This window comes from Staurois parvus, unplaced genomic scaffold (assembly GCF_062004578.1).
Source record: "Staurois parvus isolate SC_StPar_1 unplaced genomic scaffold, SC_StPar_1.0 ptg000280l, whole genome shotgun sequence".
Lineage (NCBI taxonomy): Eukaryota > Metazoa > Chordata > Amphibia > Anura > Ranidae > Staurois > Staurois parvus.
This window is the reverse complement of record NW_028318076.1, coordinates 204,665-217,337: the sequence shown is the minus strand read 5'-3', so window position 1 is coordinate 217,337 and position 12,673 is coordinate 204,665.

Sequence of the window (12,673 nt, the reverse complement as noted above, 5' to 3'; positions counted from 1 at the left end):
GAACTAGAATGTCTGCTGTACAGTGCAAGGAATGGGATAACAACCCTCTCACAAAATCTCCTGCACTTCAGCGGTAGATACTGGCAGCAGAGGGGCAGCTCATGGATTGATGCAATCACTCCAGCGGTCCGCTTGGCTCTTCTGGAACAGCTGATCTGAACTAGTTATCCGATACTGTGTCTCTGGAATGTTGGGGATGGACAGACAGCTCTACTCTGTATCTCTAGTACAGCTGAGGTAGAACTGGCGACTCTGTTCTCTGTCTCTGGAGTACTGAGGATATGGCATACTGGCAGGCAGGTGCAAGAAGGCTCAGTGCTCTGTCTCCACCTCTTGTTTCTTTGCCAATCTGGCACCAAGTGCCGTGGATCTTCACAGACAGTTTTGCAACAGTTCTCCCTTCCCCTCCTCCTCAGTTGTAAATGCTGTAGAGCATTAAGCATCAGTTACCTTTCTCCTCAGTCTTGATTCCAAACACCTCTTTAGGGCTGCAACTAATGATTATTTTCAGAATCAATCAGTTGCCCGAATATTGTTTTAATTGATTAATGGAATAAAAACCTCAAAACAAGTGTGGTATATATTTTAGTTAATATGTAAAAAAAGCTATTTATTCTTGATTATTATTATACAGGATTTATATAGCACCAACAGTTTGCTCAGCGCTTTACAATATAAAGGGAGACAATACAGCAATGATACAGGTCAATACAAGAGGGTTAGGAAGGCCCTGCTCCTTGGAGCTTACAATCTGATAAGGATCACATGAATTTAGGGGGAAGTTGGTCAAGACCAGACACAGACACAGGCCAAAGTCATAAAAGATGATTGACTCTCTGATCACAGAAAGGCAAAGGAGGTGAAAATCAATCACCACAAACAGACAAAAAGATATAGGACTAATTATCCAGAGCTTTGCAGAAAGTCAGTGCATTGCAGGGAGACAGTTTAAGGTGGAGATCACATAACAGCATTTACCCTAAGTTTACAGAAAGTCAGTGCATAGCAAGAAGACAGTTTAAGGTGGAGATCACATAACAGCATTTACCCTAAGTTTGCAGAAAGTCAGTGCATTGCAGGGAGACAGTTTAAGGTGGAGATCACATGGTGGAGAGGACCTGTGTTCAACTGCTGTTTTGCACTCCATCAGAAAATGCACTCATGCAGGACAATGAACCCCCCCCCCCCACCATCTGCAACTGTACTGTACTGTGTCTTTTATCTACTGCATATGCAGTGGTAAATATACAGTAAATAACCACATTAGATTAGATTCAACTTTATTGTCATTACACATGTAAAAATACAAGGCAACGAAATGCAGTTTAGCATCTAACCAGAAATGCAATATGTACAAGATACAGTCAGGTCCACAAATGGATTTGAAATGAAACAAACAAGATGTGCTTTAACTGCAGACTGCCAGCTTTAATTTGAGGGTATTTACATCCAAATCAGATGAACGGTGTAGGAATTACAACAGTTTGCATATGTGCCTCCCACTTGTTAAGGGACCAAAAGTAATGGGACAATTGGCTTCTCAGCTGTTCCATGGCCAGGTGTGTGTTATTCCCTCATTATCCCAATTACAATGAGCAGATAAAAGGTCCAGAGTTCATTTCAAGTGTGCTATTTGCATTTGGAATCTGTTGCGGTCAACTCTCAAGATGAGATCCAAAGAGCTGTCACTATCAGTGAAGCAAGCCATCATTAGACTGAAAAAACAAAACAAACCCATCAGAGAGATAACAAAAACATTAGGCGTGGCCAAAACAACTGTTTGTTACATTGTTAAATAGAAGGAACGCACCGGGGAGCTCAGCAACACCAAAAGACCCGGAAGACCACAGAAAACAACTGTGGTGGATGACCAAAGAATTCTTTCCCTGGTGAGGAAAACACCCTTCACAACAGTTGGCCAGATCAAGAGCGCTCTCCAGGAGGTAGACGTATGTGTGTCAAAGTCAACAATCAAGAGAAGACTTCACCAGAGTGAATACAGAGGGTTCACCACAAGATGTAAACCACTGGTGAGCCTCAAAAACAGGAAGGCCAGATTAGAGTTTGCCAAACGACATCTAAAAAAGCCTTCACAGTTCTGGAACAACATCCTATGGACAGATGAGACCAAGATCAACTTGTTCCAGAGTGATGGGAAGAGAAGAGTATGGAGAAGGAAAGGAACTGCTCATGATCCTAAGCATACTACCTCATCAGTGAAGCATAGTGGTGGTAGTGTGATGGCGTGGGCATGTATGGCTGCCAATGGAACTGGTTCTCTTGTATTTATTGATGATGTGACTGCTGACAAAAGCAGCAGGATGAATTCTGAAGTGTTTCGGGCAATATTATCTGCTCATATTTAGCCAAATGCTTCACAACTCATTGGACGCCGCTTCACAGTGCAGATGGACAATGACCCAAAGCATACTGCAAAAGCAACCAAAGAGTTTTCTAAGGGAAAGAAGTGGAATGTTATGCAATGGCCAAGTCAATCACCTGACCTGAATCCGATTGAGCATGCATTTCACTTGCTGAAGACAAAACTGAAGGGACAATGCCCCAAGAACAAGCAGGAACTGAAGACAGTTGCAGTAGAGCATCACCAGGGATGAAACCCAGCGTCTGGTGATGTCTATGCGTTCCAGACTTCAGGCTGTAATTGACTGCAAAGGATTTGCAACCAAGTATTAAAAAGTGAAAGTTTGATTTATGATTATTATTCTATCCCATTACTTTTGGTCCCTTAACAAGTGGGAGGCACATATGCAAACTATTGTAATTCCTACACTGTTCATCTGATTTGGATGTAAATACCCTCAAATTAAAGCTGACAGTCTGCAGTTAAAGCACATCTTGTTCGTTTCATTTCAAATCCATTGTGGTGGTGTATAGAGCCAAAAATGTTAGAATTGTGTCCATGTCCCAATATTTATGGACCTGACTGTAGATACTTTCTGAACATAATGAACATGTGGAAGTACTAAAGACTAATATGTAGATGGAAGTACTATGGACATAAAATACAGATTATGAATAATTAAGAATAATGAATGTAAAGCTAATGCATAATACTTATTAAACATATGAGTGAAATGAGAGCTTATGCTAGTGTGTAAGATGAATACAATTCAATGTTTGTATATACAGTAGAAATGAGATGAAGGGATAAGTGTATAGGGGAATAAGGGCTCATCGGGGGGGGGGGGGGGGGCAAAGTTCAGTAATGTACCAGCTGCAGGAAAGAAGCTGTTCCTAAGTCTGGTGGTTTTAGTCTGAAGGCTCCTGAAGTGCCTCCCGGAAGGCAGGAGATTAAACAATCTATGAGAAGGATGAGGGGGATCCTTGAGAGTACTGCGAGCTCGGCGCAGGCAGTGTTTCCTCTGGACATCCATAATGACTGAAAGTGGAATCTCTAAAATGCATTGGGCAGTTTTCACTACCGGCTGCAGTGCCTTACACTCAGCAACAGTGCAGTTCCCATACCAGACTATAATACTGCTAGTGAGGATGCTCTGTATCGCACAGCGATAGAAGTAGACCAGGATAGCTGAGGACAGATGATTCTTCTTCAATGTCCTCCAGAAAATAAATCACCGGTGAGCCTTCTTGACCAGACAGAAGGTATTGGTAGTAATGGACAGGTCCTCTGAAATGTGTATCCCCAGGAACTTGAAACTGGCAACACGTTCAACCACCATCCCTTTGACGTGGATGGGGTCATGCATGCCTCCGTTCTCCCTCCTGAAGTCTACAATAAGCTCTTTAGTCTTGGTGGAGTTAAGGGGCAAGTTATTGTCCGCACACCACACAACCAGATGTTGTACCTCCTCCCTATAGGCTATCTCATAGTTGTTTCTGATGAGACCAATCACCGTAGTGTCATGTGCAAACTGATGGAGTTGGAGCCAAACAGAGGTCTGCAATCATGGGTGAAGAGGGAGTAGAGGAACAGGCTGAGAACACAGGGCAGGTAGCTTGATATTCCCTCTTAGATTGTAAGCTCCAAGGAGCAGGGCCCTCCTAACCCTCTTGTATTGAACTGTATCGTTGCTGTATTGTCCCCCTTTATATTGTAAAGCACTGAGCAAACTGTTGGTGCTATATAAATCCTGTATTATAATAATAATAATATAAGCTACATGTGCTTGCTGTGACTAAGAACATTTAGTAGCAGCAGCATGCTTTTTGTATCACCTATCATGGCGTTAAAAAACAAAAAAGAATATTTATTTATTTATTACAGATACTTATATAGCGCTGTCAATTTATGCAGCGCTTCACATATATATGTTGTACATTCACACATTCACACCAGTCCCTAAGCCTTAAGGGGCGTACGATCTAAGGTCCCTAACTCACATTCATACATACACATACTAGGGCCAATTTAGACAGGATCCAGTTAACCTAGCAGCATGTCTTTGGAGTGTCAGAGGAAACCGGAGTACCTAGAGGAAACCCACGCAGGCACAGGGAGAACATGCAAACTCCAGGCAGGTGGTGCCGTGGTTTGATAGCCCTTTATAGTACAAAAACAGAAGATAATCACTATTATAAGGGGTTAAGTTATACTGTGAAACAGCAAAAGTAATAAAAATATATACACTGCATATATCACTTACATCATACAGGTGAAACTCAAAAAATTAGAATATCATGCAAAAGTTAATTTATTTCAGTAATGCAGCTTAAAAGGTGAAACTAATATATGAGATAGACTCATTACATGCAAAGCAAGATCATTCAAGCCGTGATTTGTCATAATTGTGATGATTATGGCTTACAGCTCATGAAAACCCCAAATCCACAATCTCAGAAAATTAGAATATTGTGAAAAAGGTGCAATATTCTAGGCTCAAAGTGTCTCACTCTAATCAGCTAATTAAGCCATAACACCTGCAACGGGTTCCTGAGCCTTTAAATGGTCTCTCAGTCTGGTTCAGTAGGAATCACAATCATGGGAAAGACTGCTGACCTGACAGTTGTGCAGAAAACCATCACTGACACTCTCCATAAGGAGGGAAAGCCTCAAAAGGTAATTGCAAAAGAAGTTGGATGTTCCCAAAGTGCTGTATCAAAGCACATTAATAGAAAGTTATGTGGAAGGGAAAAGTGTGGAAGAAAAAGGTGCACAAGCAGCAGGGATGACCGCAGCCTGGAGAGGATTGTCAGGAAAAGGCCATTCAAAAGTGTTAGGGACTTTCACAAGGAGTGGACTGAGGCTGGAGTCAGTGCATCAAGAGCCACCACACACAGCCACCACACACCTGGACATGGGCTTCAAATGTCATATTCCTCTTGATTTTGGAGCACTTCATGATTCCATCCGCAGACGAGCTTTATAGGGATGCTGACTTCATTTTCCAGCAGGACTTGGCATCTAGCCACACTTCCAAAAGCACCAAAACCTGGTTGAATGACCGTGGGATTACTGTGCTTGATTGGCCAGCAAACTTGCCTGACCTGAACCCCATAGAGAATCCATGGGGCATTGCCATGAGAAAGATGAGAGACATGAGACCGAACAATGCAGAAGAGCTGAAGCATCCTGGTCTTCCATAACACCTCAGCAGTGGCACAGGCTGATAGCTTCCATGCCACGCCGCATTGGGGCAGTAATTGCTGCAAAAGGGGCCCAAACCAAGTACTGAGTACATATGCATGCTTATACTTTTCAGAGGTCCGATATTGTTCTATGTACAATCCTTGTTTTATTGATTGCATGTAATATTCTAGTTTTCTGAGATTGTGGATTTGGGGTTTTCATGAGCTGTAAGCCATATTCATCACAATTATGACAAATCACAGCTTGAACTATCTTGCTTTGCATGTAATGAGTCCATCTCATATATTAGTTTCACCTTTTAAGTTGCATTACTGAAATAAATGAACTTTTGCACGATATTCTAATTTTTCGAGTTTCACCTGTATATAATAATAAATATACCCAGAAGTAGGATATATAGGGTATTTGATTGGGAGTCAGACATGAAGCTACATCAAAGGTGGAGGAGGGATGTAAATATTTTATATTAAAGTAGTACTAAAGGCTCAGACTTTTGCATGGATATAATCATTTTTAAACATAAGGCACATACTGGTAAACTTTTAATTTACATTTAATTGTAATACCTTATATTAACTCCACTCTATCAGCCTCCAACTTGGAGTTTTTTTTAATTTAGAGCTGCCCCCACAGGGGCCACTTGATAATGCTTGTCCCTAGTGGTTGCCCTGACCTTGCAAGCCTCCCGACACCTCTGACACTATAGGTTCAGACATATTTCAACAGTATAGAATAATAATGCAAGAGACACAATTCTTAAGTGATATCTCTATATTAGTCTTGGTCAACAGTGTAGACCACAAATATAATGGGTTTAGGATATACAACACTAGGTAATGCATAAAAATAGAACACTGGTAAAATAGGAACAATCAATTAGCAATGTTTAACAAAGTATACAGTCATGAGCAGTAAGCTTCAAGTATTAAACCGCAACCCCAACAGTAAAAGGGAGAAGGAAAGGCTTGTTTACTTATCAGCTCCCTCTAGGCCACCTGTGCCGCAATGATGGATAGAGGAAATAATGTAAATATATACTCCAACATAAATAGATATGAGTATTCTAACTTGAATAGCAATGGGCTTAGAAGACAAGAGGTCCCTTTAACTAGAGATTGCAACTGGAGTCCTTTGATGTTTAAAGTTGCTGATATGGTGTCCATTGTCTTCTGCTAGTAATGGTGGGGCTCATAAACAGTAGTGAAAACTGGTAATTCAATTAAAGAGGATCTCCACTTAAAAGTGGAAGCTCTGCTTGTTTGCCTCATCCCCCCTCCACTGCCACAATTGACACCTTTGTGGGGGGAGTGGATACCTGTTTTTCACAGGTACCCGCTCCCACATCCGACTCAGTTCGCCGCGGCGAAGTGAGCTGGAAGCTCGGCCCCCTCCTTCCTCCCACAGTCTCCTGGGAACCTCCCAGAAGACTGCCGGACCAATGAGAATGCACAGTGTGACTCGCACATGTACAGTGGGCACCCGGATGTGAAACCACAAGCTATCACAGCCTGGCGCCCACAGTTGTGATGCTGGTGCCAAGGAGGGAAGAGTCAGAGGAGGGACAGTGTGCGTAGGAACATCGCTGGACCTTGGGAAATGTAAGTGTGTGTTTATTATAAGTCAGCAGCTACAGTTTTTTCATAGCTGTTGACTTTTAATAAACACAAAACTGACTGGAATTCAGCTTTAAGTTAAACAGATAGGCTGTGGTACTGTACAAAGCAAATCTCTTTATCCTGAGGTGTAAAACTGTCTGCATGCAGTGTCTCTAGAGTGATGACAGGAAGAGGTTGGGCATCCGCCCGCTCACCAGTTCCATGGATAGCATGGCCTCTTAGGAACAAGAGTTCTTCCCCGGGTTCTTGGCTGTTTGCAGATATGTACAGAGTTGTCACCTGGCGGCCTGTCAGTGTGGCGAGCAGAGATGTCTGCATGAAGACCAGATAGTGACAGTCCCGAGAAGCTGATGTGATCATGGTGTGGTGATCATTGTCTCGCAGCAGAAGGCCAGCAATCCATCTCTGGAGGAGTGTGGCATTCCCTTTGTGTTCAGCTCTGAATCCAGTGCCAGGAAAGCAAGCCCTTGCTGTAGAATATATCTGCTTTCCCAACATCCTTCTGAATTGTCAGCTCTCTGGTGGTTGTAGTTCAATCAGCACTCAGGAATACAAGATGTATTGGCTATAAGATTGCAGGTCCCAAGATCCTCTGCTGTCAGAAGAGCTGGATCCCCTCTGCTAACAAGAAGTGATATAGCAGTCCCAGTGGGCACTAGTGGGAAAAGGAAATGTCTTATCTGTAAATGTCCCCAAAAGGCATAATGATATAGCCAGCACCTGTCTACATAACTGACAAACATGTCATACTTACCTGCCCTGTGCAATGGTTTTGCACAGAGCAGCCCCGATCCTCCTCTTATGGGGTCCCCCGCCGGTGCTTCTGGCTCCTCCTGCCTTTTGCAGTGTCCCCATAGCAAGCCTCAAAGTATAGCATAGAGTACCCCTATAGAAAGGTAAAAAAAAACATCTGTCCAGGACTACATGTTCCGCGAGGCATTGCTCCTCACACATTCACAAGTTCTCAGGCACTTATTGACATGTAAGAATGGTCTTCTGAGCTGTATGTGTGCTGCACTGTGTATACTGATATGTATGGGTGGTCTTCTGAGCTGTATGTGTGCTGCACTGTGTACACTGACATGTATGGGTGGTCTTCTGAGCTGTATGTGTGCTGCACTGTGTACACTGACATGTATGGATGGTCTTCTGAGCTGTATGTGTCCTGCACTGTGTACACTGACATGTATGGAAGCAGAGAAGGCCAAATAGGTATTTAATGCACTTGTGTGTTACTCTGTTGTTTAGTAATGCAGGTAGATCTGTATGTAAAAACTGTTGTGTGTGTGTTTACTTGTAGTTCCACCGAATTTAGGAACTTATTGAATTTACGAACTTACGAATCAAGTCACTGTAGAGTAATCTAACGAATTTATAAATCCAAGTGAATTTATCAATCTATCGAAATATACAGAACAAATTTATCGAATCTATTGAACCTATCGAGATAAGCTATCGAATCAAACCACTGTAATATGTAAGAAATAAGCTACTGTATGATAAATGAAACAAGCCATTGTAAGCAGTGTTATATGAAGAAGATGGAAGTTATTAAAGAAGTTAACTAAAGTATTCGGTGTGCTCTTTAAACCTACTGCATCCATAGAGCGGCATTGGAGGAATTATAGAGTAAAGTCAGTCTAATCAAACAAAGAAACAGCAATTGCATAATTTTTCTAATGCCGCAGCGCACTAGGCACCAAAGGGTGCTGCGCCTGCCACATGCTGCACTGTGTACACTGACATGTATGGATGGTCTTCTGAGCTGTATGTGTGCTGCACTGTGTGCACTGACATGTATGGATGGTCTTCTGAGCTGTATGTGTCCTGCACTGTGTACACTGACATGTATGGATGGTCTTCTGAGCTGTATGCGTCCTGCACTGTGTGCACTGACATGTATGGATGGTCTTCTGAGCTGTATGCGTCCTGCACTGTGTACACTGACATGTATGGATGGTCTTCTGAGCTGTATGTGTGCTGCACTGTGTACACTGACATGTATGGATGGTCTTCTGAACTGTATGTGTGCTGCACTGTATTTCCTGATATGTAAACAAATAATGCATTCTGTATGCAGGCCAAATAATCGGCTGACCAGCTAATCGATAATTTTTTCCCTTAAACAGGTTTTAATGTTCATCAAAACATCATTTAAATTAAACTTCTATTGCTAATTGTTCCATTGTTGAAGAATGCAAGTTGCTTATGCAGTGCTACACACGTAGGAGCCACTGAATAGTACAGGACCTCTGTGCCTACTCTGGCCTTCAGAACACATCAACCCTTCTGACTCTCTAGGTTTGTAATGCTTCTTGCAACTACACCAAGGAGTTTGTCACAACTAGCTTTCAGCATACTATAAAAAAAAGCATTAGGCAAAGTAATAAAATAGAATTCTGCTGTATTGACACCACTCAAAATAGTGACAATGTCAACGATCAGGCATATCAACAGCTATAAACAAGTATCTATAAATCAGCTACAAATGGTAAACATAATATAGCTGGCATATAGTGCACTGGCTAACCGGACTCATCAGAGCTGTAATAATAGCCCTAGTGCAACTATGGTAGCTGGAATAGGAAAACACAGGATCAGGAGGCTATGCTGCCAAAGAGCACCCAGGAATATGTTAGGCCTAGGCTGTAGTTAAGAAAGAGGAGGAGAATGAGGATAGCAATTCTGTGGAACAACAATATTCTAATGTCTTTATGTCCTACATGGAATTCTAGATCTTCTTCTGGCAACATTGGGGCCCTGATATTGTCATGGAGGTGCTTAACAATAATGCTGATGGTTTTGCTAGCACAGAGGCATTTCTGGAGATTGTATAGTATTCCACTGGGTGAAGTTCTGTTCTTAGAATACTAATAGTATAACTGGGCTTGCTCTCAGAGTGATGAGCTATAACTGGGTGCACGGTCCTCTCCCTAGTCCTCAGATGTTACAGTAGTCCTGGGAGTTGTACACTCTTGTACAGTGGTAATCTCCTCTAGTGATCAAGAAAGGGCCTTAGAGTATTACAGTACCGGCATTACAGCAAAGCGTAAGTCATTAGGCACAGTAGTACAGTATCTCTTCTCCTCCCTACTTGCATGGCTCAATACTTGGCTACACCTGGGCTGGCCATACATTATACAATTTTATTTATTTTCCTTTATATTTACCAAAACCATTTAACCACTTGAGCTCTGGAAGATTTTACCCCCTTCATGACCAGGCCATTTTTTTCAGTAACGCACTGCACTATTTTTTTTTTTCAGTCTCTACTTTAACTGGAAATTGCACGATCATGCAACACTGTACCCAAGCAAAATTTTTATACTTTTGTCACACAAATAGAACCTTGTTTTGGTGGTGTTTAATCACCACTAGGTTTTTATATTTTTTGCGATATAAACCAAAAAATACCAAGAATTTTGAAAAAAATAGCCCAAAATTACTTTCTGCTATAAAATATATCCAATATATATGTGTAATATGTATAAAGTGTGTTGCTTTTACTAATAGACTAATTGATAGATGCTGTGCAGGAATGAGAAACACAGAGATCGTTCCCTCTGTACAGAGCTCTGTGTTGATTGTCAACACAGAGCTCTGGGCTGTGATTGTACACAGCCGAACAGCAGGTCTCAGCCATGAATCATTGGTGAAGACTTGCTGACAGGCTCCCGCTGTGTACGTTGCTTTGCCTACAGTAGCTGCCCGTACGCAATACATTGCGAGTGGGCGGTCGTTACATGCATAATATAAAGTCAAACCTAAACACTTTCAATTTGTATGCAGTCAGGCAGGCCCTTGCATTACATAGCATATTAATATAAAGGAAATTGATCAAGAAAATTGTATAATGTGTGACCAGCTTTAAGTTGCCTATAGACATTAAATAATTGTTTCAAAATCCAGCTATCATATGTCTGTGAGTTACCTGAATTATTGCCAGATAAAGAGTTTGTAAACCCTAACATCAATGTTCTTATTAGGTTTCCTTTAGTGTGGTAAATATGCTGTTTGAAGTGTTTTGTTATATCTGTTCAATAGGTGAAAAAAATACCTGTTGACCCTGCCAAAAATCTTGTTAGCTGAAAACTTCTTGAGCTTTCTGTCTGTGCTGTGCTCTTATTAGTCATATTGTACCAGTGATCCCTGAAAACTATACAACCTGTTGCCTGCAGGCTATGGAGAAATGAAGCGGGAGAAGGGTTTGTAGTGCTGTCCATCCACAGATGCAGTATGGTGTGTGAGTGTTGTCACCTTATTGTACAGACAGGGACGAACTGACAACTCATGGGGCCCCCGGGAATAGGGGATCATGGGGCCCCTGTGTCCTTGCCCAAACTCAAAAAAGCCTATGAAAAAGGTACCAGGGGCATCTCATGGGGCCCCCTACTGACCCCGGGCCCTCGGGCAGTGCCCGAGTTTCCAAATGGTCAGTCCGCCCCTGTGTACAGATATATATACAGTATATGCCTCTATCTATTAGTTACTGATCACCTGTGATGGCATTTAGAGATGTCAGAGCTTTTCCTGATTCAACACATCTAGTAGCAGCACAGATCTGCTCCAGTAATGGTCAACAGGGTCCTATTCTTTGAAGGAATCTAATTTTGACATTAGGGTGTAGGGTGTAAATCTGTCAGGAGTTGATTTTTTGTTGGGCAAATCTGGAAGAGCAATGATCCCTCTTATTTATGAACTGAACATAGTGATATGTTAGCAGAAACATTCCTATCTTCCCATCAGGGACTCCGCTCAACTCCCTTGACTTACAATTCTAGGGTCAGTTACTTCACAGTACCCTGGCAAGGATGCTTTCTCTCTCTTGGACAGGACATTCACCGGTAACAGGATGATTACTGCTTTATTCCCAGTGTCTCCGAAGAGTTGCATCCCTAATTTCTCAGTAACAGTCCAGACGCTGTTTACCTTACAGTTCTGCAATGTACTCACATTCTTCTTTTCAGGGGTCAGGCTTCACTAACTGCTCCCACAATACTCTCACATTCTCTCACAAGAGTAAGATCGCTTGCCATATCAAGGACCTTCTTGAAGTAGGAAAATTACACTTTTCCATTCTTTTCATCCTTAGATAACTAATATTAATTTCCAAGTATTCCCAGGCCCTCCTCTGCACATCATCGCTTCTATCACAAATTTCTCACTCTCAACAGACACACCTGTACCTGTACACCCTTTTGTAAACAGTACTTGTCCCATCTTTTTTCTTTTGCGGACAAAATCTAGGTAATAAGTTACATCTGGAACACTAGGGATGCCTTTCTTCTCTCTTTGCTCAATGTATGAACAGTTTTACTCTTTCCAATTGTAAAATACTCTCCCTTAAAATAGTTGTTAACCCTTACATGTACCCTCTGAAGTGCCAAGCGTGATATACAGACTTGGAACAAAACCTCCTTATATCTGTTGATCTACAGCCCTCTCTTCTCTACAGCCTTCTAAAATGCACAGATCAAAGGCTATTTCT